At 32.1% G+C, this 12,508-nt stretch overlaps 1 long non-coding RNA gene across 1 annotated transcript in view; it reads right to left on the bottom strand.

Annotated features, from left to right (window-relative positions):
* Positions 1-4,861: 4,861 nt before the first annotated feature.
* Positions 4,862-12,508, bottom strand: part of LOC143224113 (uncharacterized) — a 73,776-nt gene continuing 66,129 nt past the window's right edge. Inside the window, exons 2-3 of the long non-coding RNA XR_013013219.1 lie at positions 6,281-6,426; positions 4,862-5,237 (exon numbers count right to left, since the gene is read on the bottom strand). This is a non-coding gene — a long non-coding RNA (uncharacterized LOC143224113). The remainder of the gene's footprint in view (positions 5,238-6,280; positions 6,427-12,508) is intronic.

The following is a 12,508-nucleotide window of genomic DNA, read 5'->3' as shown; positions in this document are numbered from 1 at the left end:
TGAAATTGTGTTGGCTTTTTTCATTTGTAGTAGTAATTTGTTCAGTTGTGTCTCGTGTGTCTTTGTTGGATTTGTGTTTATTTGTTTAAATTTGTTCGTGTCTGAGAGGATGTTATTCATTTTTTGGATGTATTCATTCGTGTTCATTATGATTATAGCGTTACCTTTATCTGCTTTTAGAATTTTTATGTTTTTGTCTTGTTTTAGGTTTTTAATGGAATTAATGTCTCTTTTTTTGTAAGGTTGGTTTTTAGTTTTCTGTTTTGTGAAATTATGTTGATGGTTTTGTGAGAAAATTCTTTGAAAAAATCGTTTAAGATGTTGTTTTTAGGTGTTTCTGGAAAATATAAATTTGTAATTTTACCTGGGAAGTTTAGCTGTTGGATGTCAATAAAATTATCTAAGTTGTCTTCTTTCTGTTGGTTGTGTTTGGTTGTTTCCTTGTTTTTCTTCTCTGTAGAAAGTATCACAAGTCTCCTGGCTAGGTCTTCTAGTTTTTGCATATAAATTTCTCAACAAGTGGGTTTCTCGACATCACTGATTATTATTTCATCACGGCGATTGTACGAGAAGTGTAAGTTTTTGTGTTTTTTTCTCAGTGTATTTGTACTTACCTGTTACCATTATGTCTGAACTAGCATACCGTACACCACTATTAACAGTACACGCTCACACGATCGTTAAGAAACTAAGAAATTTAAACCAACGAATTATTAATAGAAGAAATGACATTTATTTTATTCAACAATGTAGAAAAGAACAAATAACCCCTAATTTTGTAAAGGTAAAACTTTCAAAAAATTTTAATACATACACGAACATTATCCAAAATTTACAGAAAAATACTACTTAAAGCCATGTTAAACACAAAATACAAAGAACTACATGACTTACAAAAAATGAACCTAGACCATCAACTGGCATGCTGCATTAAACCAGAGATTTACGGACTTATACAACGAAACATAAACCAAATCAATACTAAGAACGACAGAGACAAAAAGATCTGCCACAACAAAAAAACTAGAAAAACTAAGATGCAAACAACAGAAAAGACACCAAAACGACAAACCGTTGACTAACCTCATAATTAACAGATCCGACCGTCAATTAAACACAGACGAGAAACAACTACTTAACAAAGGACTCAACTTCGCAATAGCACCTAGGTACATTCCAACCATAGAAATCAAAACATGTTTAGAAGACCTAGCCAGGAGACTTGTGATACTTTCTACAGAGAAGAAAAACAAGGAAACAACCAAACACAACCAACAGAAAGAAGACAACTTAGATAATTTTATTGACATCCAACAGCTAAACTTCCCAGGTAAAATTACAAATTTATATTTTCCAGAAACACCTAAAAACAACATCTTAAACGATTTTTTCAAAGAATTTTCTCACAAAACCATCAACATAATTTCACAAAACAGAAAACTAAAAAACAACCTTACAAAAAGAGACATTAATTCCATTAAAAACCTAAAACAAGACAAAAACATAAAAATTATAAAAGCAGATAAAGGTAACGCTATAGTCATAATGAACACGAATGAATACATCCAAAAAATGAATAACATCCTATCAGACACGAACAAATTTAAACAAATAAACACAAATCCAACAAAGACACACGAGACACAACTGAACAAATTACTACTACAAATGAAAAAAGCCAACACAATTTCACAAACACTTTATTCCTACCTACGTAAAACCGACTCACGCACACCGCAAATATACGGCATCCCCAAACCTCATAAACCAGATTGTCCATTACGACCAATAATGTCCACATATGAATCGTTTAATTATAATCTTGGTAAATACATAGCATGGGCATTCTCCAAATATGTAACATCAGCCAGCTCATTCATCAAAGACTCTTTTAATTTCAAGTCTAATCTAAATCAACTTAATCATAAAGCCTTAATGGCCAGTTTCGATGTTATATCCCTCTTTACAGAAGTTCCAACCACTGAAGCCTGCAAGATAGCCTTAGAACTCTATATCCGAGACCCTAACCCAACTATAGAAATTCCCAGTAACCAGTTAGCAACCCTCATAGAATTCACCACGATAAAGACAAACTTCATGTTCAACAACCAAAACTATATACAAACAAATGGCCTAAGCATGGGCAACCCAGTATCACCAGTTCTAACCAATATTTTTATGACACAAGTTGAAACACAAGCAATTAACACAGCATTACATCCACCACTATACTGGTACAGATATGTAGATGACACGGTTGCGGGATTCAAATCTACAGAACACATACTTAATTTTTTCAATCACATTAACTCTATACATCCCAACATTAACTTCACATGTGAACAGGAAGAAAGCAATCAAATATCATTTCTTAACCTCAAAATTACAAGAACTGACACACAGTTCAAAACAGAAATCCACCGAAAAATCACCCATACTGAACTATACATTCCTTGGGACTCAGCACATGAAACAAAACAAAAACTCAACATACTAAGAAACCAAATAAACACAGCCATAAAACTATGCTCACCAGATAAAATTAACGATGAATTAGACAAAATAAAACAATACTTCATCAACATCAATAAGTTTCCTCCACAAACCGTAGAAAACATTATACGCACACACCTAGACAGAAAGCAAAATCAACCAACTAAAGTAAATACAGCTCACGAATCAAAAAACCACGAAACCATATACTGCTGTATACCATATATTCCTGACATCAGCAAACAAATAACCAACATTTGGCAAAAATTAGTAACAAAATATGACATTCCAGTTAATACCAAATTTATTCAAAAACCCGGCACAAAACTGAGGTCTATACTATGTAAAAACTACACTGACAAACACCACACCAACATTATTTATAAAATACAATGTGATTTCTGCCACGACTTCTATATTGAGAAACAAGTAGAAAATGGAAACCAGATTCAAAGAACATAAAAAGTCACCTTCACACGTTTTCGAACACTGCAAGTCAAATAAACACAACATAACCATAGAAAACACTCAAATACTAAATAAAGAAACAAACATAAACAAACGCAAAATCAAAGAAGCCTTACTTATACAACAACTTAAACCCAAAATAAACCAATATAAAGGAACGCCTTTATACCTATATTAATATAATAAATAAATAAAATTATATATTCAAACATCTAATACCGCCCTCTACATTTCGACACATAGTTACACAACCCCTTTCAAACATGTGGTCAGCTTCCGGTCAGTTACCTCTTTCTTTGTGAACCTGACGATGACCGAAGAAGGTCGAAACGTTGTTCGCTCTTCTATGTAAAATATTTTCTCAACCCAAACGAGCCGTTTTTGCATATAAATTACGGTAGTAACATGGATTTAGTAATTTCTTTTAAAGTGTTGTAACGTCAATTGTGACGTTCAAACTCAACTTTTCTTACTACCGGTATCTACAAACAAACTTATTGGAATGTCTTGGATATAGTACCAATCTTACCGAAATATGTCATACCTTTAATACCCTAGGTCTCTCTGGTTACGTCTAACAGGAGTACACGTTTCAATAACATCATTCTCTATTTATTAAAATATGTTTAGACGTGGCTTATTGTTTTCCTATTGAATTAAATGTTTTAAAAACGGATGTGTAACGTGATTTGAAAGTTACATAAATAAGCCTAATATTTCACAGATGATGCGTTGGTAAAACGAGACAAAACCTAGCCCCTTTTCTGGTAATATAATCTTCTTGTATTGAGAAATGTCCCTTTGGAATTTCCACACTTCTTCAACAAAAATTATCCTATTTACATATATGTATATGTAAATATACATATAAATATAAATGTATATATATGTATATATGCTTGTATTACTTTTCTTTGAATATCGTATTTTTTCTGAATATTTATTTTACCTACCTAAGCTTTTTTAATGATAACGTAACGTAAGCTTACATGTATTGTGCAATGAATTTCCTAAACACCCAAAACTCAAGCGCTTTTGAGTAGTTGATTTTATTTTTCAGCAATATGATTACATGAAGAAGAACTGACTACAAGAATCCAAACCTCAAAATGTACTAGCATCACAACACTTAGACAAAGACCAGAAAGTTTATTAACTAGAACGTAAATCGTTTCACATAACTTAAAAATATAAAAACCCTTTTTTAAAGTCAATGAGAAAATGCACTCATAAAACGATCCTTTTCATTAAATGTAAAACAAATTCAATACCCTTTATTCCAAGTACATGTACACTTAATAGAATAAAGCAGACACTCATAATAAGAATTAACTATTTCCATAAATCAGTTTAATAGCTAAATGTTCATAACTGTAGTAACAAGTTATAAAATTATTATACTAAAATCAACAAGCATTAACAATACAGCACAGCCCTTAAAATAATTAATTACAAAAAGGAATTAATAACATTCGATATAATTTTGTTAACCTCAAAATGAAAAATTCTGAACATAAGAAAATGGAATTACTGGGACAAAGATTAATGAAAACCAAAATAAAATTATTCGAAGCAGGTTATTTTATCAACCCCTTTATTAAAATTATAAAATAATGGAACAAATATTTATGTTTCAAGTCGAAGGTAAATTTGATAAAAAATTATTCAGGTAAATCAAAAGAATTTCATGATAAACATCAAAGTAAAGAACACAAGATATAATTCTGACTGACTTTTATTTTAACTTCTAATTATTAACCATAATATTTTCACAGCAGAAACAAAGGAATGGTAAGACGTAATTAAAACAAGAACAAACTTTAGTCAAAGTTAAAGATGTCTGATTGGAACACATTAGAATATTATCATTTATAATACTTCTTATATTTATAATTCCACCATTTGAAGTCATCGGTAATATCAATTACATACAGTTAAACGTATGTTTTCAGAACTAAGCTTATATTGAACTGGCAGTTAATTGAACTGGCTGGTATTTAAAATAAATTTTATAGCAAATTTCTACTACAAATCGATATCAGGTTAAGCACAGCTTACTCAAATCTTATATAAGTCCACAGCAATATCCTGACTTATGAAATAGGTTAACGGAACTTATACAAGTTTGATACTGTTTTCTGAGAAAGTTTGTAACATCACATACTTTCACCTCTGGCCTCTCTTTCTAGCCTTTAAACTGTAACCGTTCACCAACATGAATCTCCATCACTCCCTGCTATGAAACTAAAACAGCTCACCTGAACATGTAACTGCAACTAGTAACATAATAAAAAAAGCAGTAATTGAATTAACAAAATATTAACACAGAAATAAGGCTGTGGCAAGTTTAACTTGTCTCTTAAGAACGTTAGTACAGCAATATAAGACAATAATAAATGATCAACATATTCAATGATACAACTATGAGATTAAACACTATTTAAAAATAAAGTCAATCAATCCATTAGTCTGTTGTTAAGGAAACAAGCATTTGATGATCATTTTTTGTAATCTGAATTAAAATTAATTGTCATTAAGCCTATGATATATATCTGGTCAAACATTTTTTCTCATATCATATGTCATTCTGAAGTGAGTTACAAATTTAATACGTTTTAAATTCGCTAAACCTCGAAGAAAACATTCACGTAGCTTACTCACGTAAATAATTATTACGTAATAAAAACTGCTCAGTAATAGCAAAGAAAGGTGCAATTACTTATACATCCCGACAAAACATGTCGTTATTCACAACATAAAAAAGACGACAGTTACATATCGACTCTGATTCGTTGCAGTTGATTGAAAACTGAATCAGGCGTTTATAGCCACAACTGGACACTGTTGGTCTTCAGACCAGATATCCAAGGAGATGTATTCTGTTCTCAAAAAGGCTTAAAATAGCTCGCCTGTAAAAAATTTCCAGTTGTCCAATGATACATAGAGTAACAATATTTTTGAAGACAAATTGTGCTTTGTTATGCACATAGTAAATAAAGTATACAATAATTTAGGAAAAATCTTGAATCAGATCTGATCTTTCTTTTCTTACCATCATATCAACGCGTGACAAAGATTGAAGTGTAATGTTGTTAAGAACAAGAAATGAGAGAGTTATCAATTTCAGACTACGGAACAGTTCCATCGATATCAGTTATTATGAGAACTATATCTATGATCCTATATGCTGCAATATCTTGGTATAATTGGCTTTAAGGACTGCCTATTGTATAATAACGCGCATCCTCACTATGCTAACCTGCTCAACACATGTCTAGAAGAAGAGGCGATTGAAGAAATATAGTAAAGCAAAGCTTACCTAACGTCAACTCCATCAAGCCAGTATGAGAGGCTCTTATACTTCATCATATGATACCAAACACAAAAACACACCCTGGAAACAGCTCTTAAGAAGGTAAAATGGGAGCTGGACTGTCTTGCTGTCCATGGTGACTTTTACCTACACTAAAGTAAAATATCTTGAACTACAAACATATAAAGCGAAAGCCCTATTCAATGTTCAATTACGAGTATAAATGGAATGATCAGTCATTTTCATTTCAGATTGCATGATTTATTATAAGGTTTCAGGCTTATTCTTACGTCATAATAGTACAGAGGGTTGAGTACGTTACATTACAGCTATTTTCAATACGCAAATCAGCAAGTTACTTAAAAATGCAAGACGGTATGTATCAAAACTACACTTTTACATTGTTAACACTTCTTAAGTAGTGTGATACCTCCAAAAAATTAGTCGTTTTTGGGAAGGGTATATAACACTTCTCTGTGACACAAAATGTTCGGACGCTCAATTAATAAAGATGTGTTAAGATAAAAAAATTAGAATTTCCAGTACAGAAAAATCTTTTGTAATATTTTATACTTAATATCACTAGAAAACTAAAGAAAATAGATCCATTTGGTGTACCAGAGCCATCCAGAAAGGGTGTGTTTGTGTGTGTGTTTTTTATGGCAAAGCCACATCGGGCTATCTGCTGTGTTTACCGAGGGGAATCGAATCCTTACTTTTTGCGTTGCAAATCCGAAGACTTATCGCTATCTCAGCGGGAGACTTCAGAAAGAGACCTGCGAAAATGTAGTACTTCAGTTCTGGTAAGAACAACATGTGGCAGATGAAAATCAACGAACACAAATGTCGATGGCAACATGACCAAAATGAGTTGCCTTCTGGAATAAATTCCAGTATCGCTGTATTACATTTTTGTTTTGACTAACATCTACAGTGTAACTGGTTTACAAAGTTGCTTCCTGGACATTAAAATCGAGAAACAAATTATAAATTAGAATCATATTTTTGAAAACAGTATCACAGTCATACGTCTGTATGTAACAATGAGAATGTATTAAGGGTTGCAACTTAGAACAACAACAAAACACAGCAGGAACCAAAAACACACTGTGATAGCATGTATTTCTTTTGTTACGGTAATTCATAGTTCTTTTGAAACTCGTCTGTATGTTCTTTTATTGTGAAATATGTCTTTGAACAAAACCTACACAAAAGATCAATTTTCACATAAAGATTTAGTGGATGGAGTTCTTTACATCCGGTCCAGCTGGTTCATGAGAACTGATGTATTTAATTCGAAACTTCTCATGTTATGAACATTATAACATTAATACATATCCGATATGTCTGTAGACTTACAACGCTAAAAAACTGCATTTCGATACCCGTGGTGGGCAGAGCATAGATAGACCTTTGTGTAGCTTCGTGCTTAATTACAAACAACAATAACATAATGAATTTCTCACGACAAACTGCAAACTAATTCCTTTATTCACTAAACATGTTTTTATAAAATGTATACCTTTTATTTATCTGTCTTATAGCAATGCAATAAAATATAAATGATACTGTAAAATCATAAGACTGTTAAAAAAAAAGCGGGAAATATTCAACTTTAAAGAAAATATTTGATTTTTTTATTTTGTTCATTTCTACCGTACGTAAGCACCTACAATGGAATAAGGAAAAAAGAATCCAACCGATGTAAATTAAGCAAGACATAAAATAAACATGTTATTTCTGACGTGTAATAAGCCAGAGTATATTGGCATTGAATTGAACATTAGCATTTAAAACATTGGTTGTAGTCTGAAACTGATATTTCCAGGCTCACAAGAGTCTGTACGCAACTCAAATATATTTAATTTTTAATTAAATCCTTACTTAAATTCCAGTGAAAATAATGTTTTTGTGGAAGAAAAATAATAATCCATTTGATCTAATAGCTTGAAACAAAGAAAATATTTCAATATCGCTGTAACACGCTTTCTCCATTCTTTCCAGGAACGACGAGTTGTTTTGTTTTCTTACACTAAAGAAAACAACAACAAAAAACAACTAATGCAGTTAAATGCAGTTATTTCTTATGCTGTAACCCACGTAACCATTCGTAGTAGCAAATTTACAACTTCAGCGTACTCGTGTTGATAGTCGCGGCTAGAAACATGAAATGCCAGTTTCAATTCTGACTTGTACCACACATGATGAAAGAAAATGAAAGAAGGATGTGATTGTTCAGACAGGGATAACGAACTTTACGCTGTTTGAAACAGCGATTAAACCTTTTCTTGTCCAGACTGATGTTTGTCATTACTTCCTTATGTTCCTGTTACTTGGTTTTTGTTTGTGAGTTTCATAAGTGAGATTTATTATTTGTTTTATTGTTTATTTCTTTCATATTCCTACTCCTTTTTAATGCTCTTCTTTAAAAGCTCTTCATATACAACTCCATCGAAACATTCTTTTTACCTTTCTAAAATGTGTTAAATTCTATTCGTTAAAATTTTATACACAAAATACTCTGATCAGGTGTTACAGACTATTTTGTCTACAGCTAAAAATTGAAGAAAAAAGTAATTTTTTTTTATCAAGATCATGTAATGATATCAGTTTTGTTATTTTTAGAACAAATAAAATATTCAACTAGATGTATTCTTTTAAAATATCATATTTATTGTCGCTTATTTTATGACGAAATCTGCTTTCACATTAATTTCAAGTCCTGCACTTTTATTTGAATTAGGTTTTGTAGTGATGTTGCTTAGGCGTGATCCTTTTGAAAATATTGAGTATACCTGCAGTAATGTCAATCAATTTATAAGCAAACCAAATGAATATTCATTGTTGTTTTTATTTTATGTTGTTTTATTAATTTTAGCTGCAACATAACGGCTCATCAAAGGACTCTGAATTTTTTTTTCAAGTACAAACTTTTAACTCATAGCTCTGTTACCTCTTGACCAATATGAAATCTAATTACAGTTTTGTATTCAAGAGGTCAAACCCTTTAAATTGATGTATTTGGCCACGCCCAAGGTCTCATAGATTAATTTACTCTAATCCTGCCTAAAAAAAATTTAAAAGTCGCGGCTACTGGAGATTTCCTCTTGTTTCCTGTGAGTCGAGATTCTTTAGATTATCAAAAGGTGCAACACGTAAAATATTTACCGCGCAGTTCGTCATCTGAACCTTAGCAGCCTGGGTTTCATGATTTCAACACCTAAAGACATCTCAGTCCTGGTTAAGGCTGTATAATATACATGCAAAATAAAATTGAACTAAAACTGGATACACGTGTAGAATTAATCAACTAACGTGTTACTAACAATATTTTATCTATATGTTACATAATTATCTCAGTCGTAGGGTCTTAAAGAACACATTAGGTCAAAGTTAATTTTCAGACAGTCTAGGAATACACATTTGAAATGACATAAAACAAATACTTGACCACTAATCCTTGAGATTTTTGGGTGAGCCCTTACAAGTTGTAAAAACAGGAAATTCAGATATTCAAGCAACAAGAGTATAAAGGATATTTACTGCAACATGTGATCAACACATATATATAGCAAAGGTTTAACTGATGTAAATCTCTTAACTTTTAAAGCCCGGCATGACTGTGATATTGTTTCCATAAATATAATTCCAAGTTATAATTTGATTCTTAATTTTAACGTTCTGAGAGCAACTTTGTAAACCAGTTACACTGTAGATGTTAGTCAAAACAAAAATGTAATACAAAGATATTGGCACCTCACCATGACGAAGTCCGGCATGGTCAGGAGGTTACGATAATATGAGGGTCGCGGGTTCGAATCCCCATCCCAAAAACCATGCTCGTCCTTTCAGCCTTGGATGCGTTATAAAGTTACGATCAATCCCACCATTCGTTGGTTAAAGAGTGTCCAGGGAGTTGATGAATAGTTTTTTCTCTCTTGTCTTACACTGTTAAATTAAAAACGGCTAGCGCAGATAGCCCTCGTGTAGCTTTGCGCGAAATTCAAAACAAACAAACTCTTAACTTTAACAAATGCATCTGAAAATTTTGTGTTTAAATAAAAACAGAATTTCTTTGACTGAAATATCTCTTCTTTATCAGATTTCTGTAGTTCGTTCATTTTCTGCTATTATTTATCACACGTTCCATTCCTAAAGTAATCAATCTCTCCTGAAAAAAATACTTACTACATTATTCCTGTAGCAAACGATCAAAGTTACGAAGATAATTTTCAACCGCTTATTAATATCACTTTTTCTTTGTTGTTTAAAACTATTTGTAAGACATCTGATTTGGTTAAGTTTATACAAATGTTACTCATATCTACAGGCCCGGCATGGTGATTAGGGGTACAAGACTCGTCATCGAAAAATTGTGGGCTCGAATTCCCATCATACCAAACACGGGGGTGTTATGAGGTGTCGGTTAATCCCACTATTCGTTTGTGAAAAGTAGACCAAGAATCCGACAGTTAAATATTAGTTTATTACCCCACTGGAAAAAACTAAAATGAAACTAAAGAAGTATATTACAATAAAATGAATCCTACATCATTGTCGGAATACAACTGAAAATTCTCGATTAATAAATTTGTTTCGTATTTTCTTTATAGTGTATTTTACAGCGCTCCCTGTTTTTAACTAGCCTCATGACGCCTTATTAAAAGTGTTGAAATTAGATTGGCGTAGGAGTTTATCATGACAGCTAAGAGTAACTTCATAGCTGCCTCAGGGGGTTCAGGAGTTACTTGGATTGCAAGCTACTAATCGATATGTTCATCATTATTCACTTGACTGGCCTAGCTACAGTGATAACAAAAGATAATTAATCAATGCCGCCAGTAAACTGCAAGTTGTCACCAATTTCACCTTCCTTCTATCTCCTATTGGGTATGTTAAAGCACATCTCTTTCTCTACATGGTAACTACCACCTACTGTATCTAGGTTTTTGGAAACAAAATCGAGCAATAGAACTTCTTGGTGAAAAATTTATCCGTCATGGAAACATTAGTTGGAAAAGTAGGAAATTTCTTTGTTATACATGAAATCAGTTATGGTAAATAATCTGAGCTCTAAGCCAGATGTCTTTTGGGAAAAGGTATTAATAATTGATGTTGTCATCATCAGCGTACATGTTTTAAATTAACTGACTTTCATATGTCTCAGTTAGTCTCAATAAGTATTATTTGAATCTTAAATATTTATTTTTATATAAACAGAAACGAAACTGTAGTTACTTTAGGTATCAATTCATGTATAAAAAATATACCTGGCTAATGCAACTCACAGAGAAACTAATAATGATTCATTTCTTTCGCAGAAAAAAAAATGCGTTTGGCCTTATCTTCATTTTAAACTGCGTGATGGACCATCGTATTAGAGCACTCTCACGACTGAAAGATTTGTTGTAATGGAGACTGGAAAATGAGACCCTCTGATTGCGAGCCAAGCGCCCTAACCATGTGGACATGCGTTTAAAATTAAGATAAGGCGAGCATGTTTAGTATGATAGGAATTCGAACCCGCGACCCTCAGATTACGAGTCGAGCGCCATAACCACCTAGTCATACTGGACAGTGTAATATCGTTATAAACGTACTGGCATCTAATACTTTTACACACGAATAGGCTTAAAATACTGTTCTGTACGTAGTTGCATGCACTACTGTTAGAAATGTACTTGTATCTAAAGCTGTTTTATATGTGCTAGATTGCACTATAGTTATAATCGTATTGTAATTCGAATACTGTTATGCATAGATACGTGAAGTACTATGTAATATTGCCATAGACTTCTAGCTTGCAATATTAACAACGCACTAGTTTCCTACGCTGTTACAAATAGTAAAGTTATAGTATTATTAAAACGTACTGACTTATAGATTTTTTTTATCGGTGCTCGTTTATCTTTTTCACAAATGCACACACCAGGAAACAATAAACTTATTTTTCTATTTCCTAATGTGTTCCTATGCATTATAAAACATTCAGTTATGTAATCCATATAAATTATCTTTCTCTCCATCTGTGTTGTTTTTGATGGTTTTTTCACATTTTGTTTCACGCGTTTGTTGGACTTACTATGTCTTAGACAATATATATCTACATATATACAACGTAAGTTGAAGAAATATACCAACTACTGTAAAAATATATTAAAATTTTCAAAGAAAGTTTCACACTTATCAATATCTTTCTAGTTTCGTTATATACATACATACATATATATATAT

Source organism: Tachypleus tridentatus, chromosome 8 (genome assembly GCF_004210375.1).
Source record: "Tachypleus tridentatus isolate NWPU-2018 chromosome 8, ASM421037v1, whole genome shotgun sequence".
In the NCBI taxonomy this organism is placed as follows: Eukaryota; Metazoa; Arthropoda; class Merostomata; order Xiphosura; family Limulidae; genus Tachypleus; species Tachypleus tridentatus.
The sequence above is the reverse complement of the archived record's forward strand: the minus strand, read 5'-3'. Positions and strand labels throughout refer to the sequence as shown.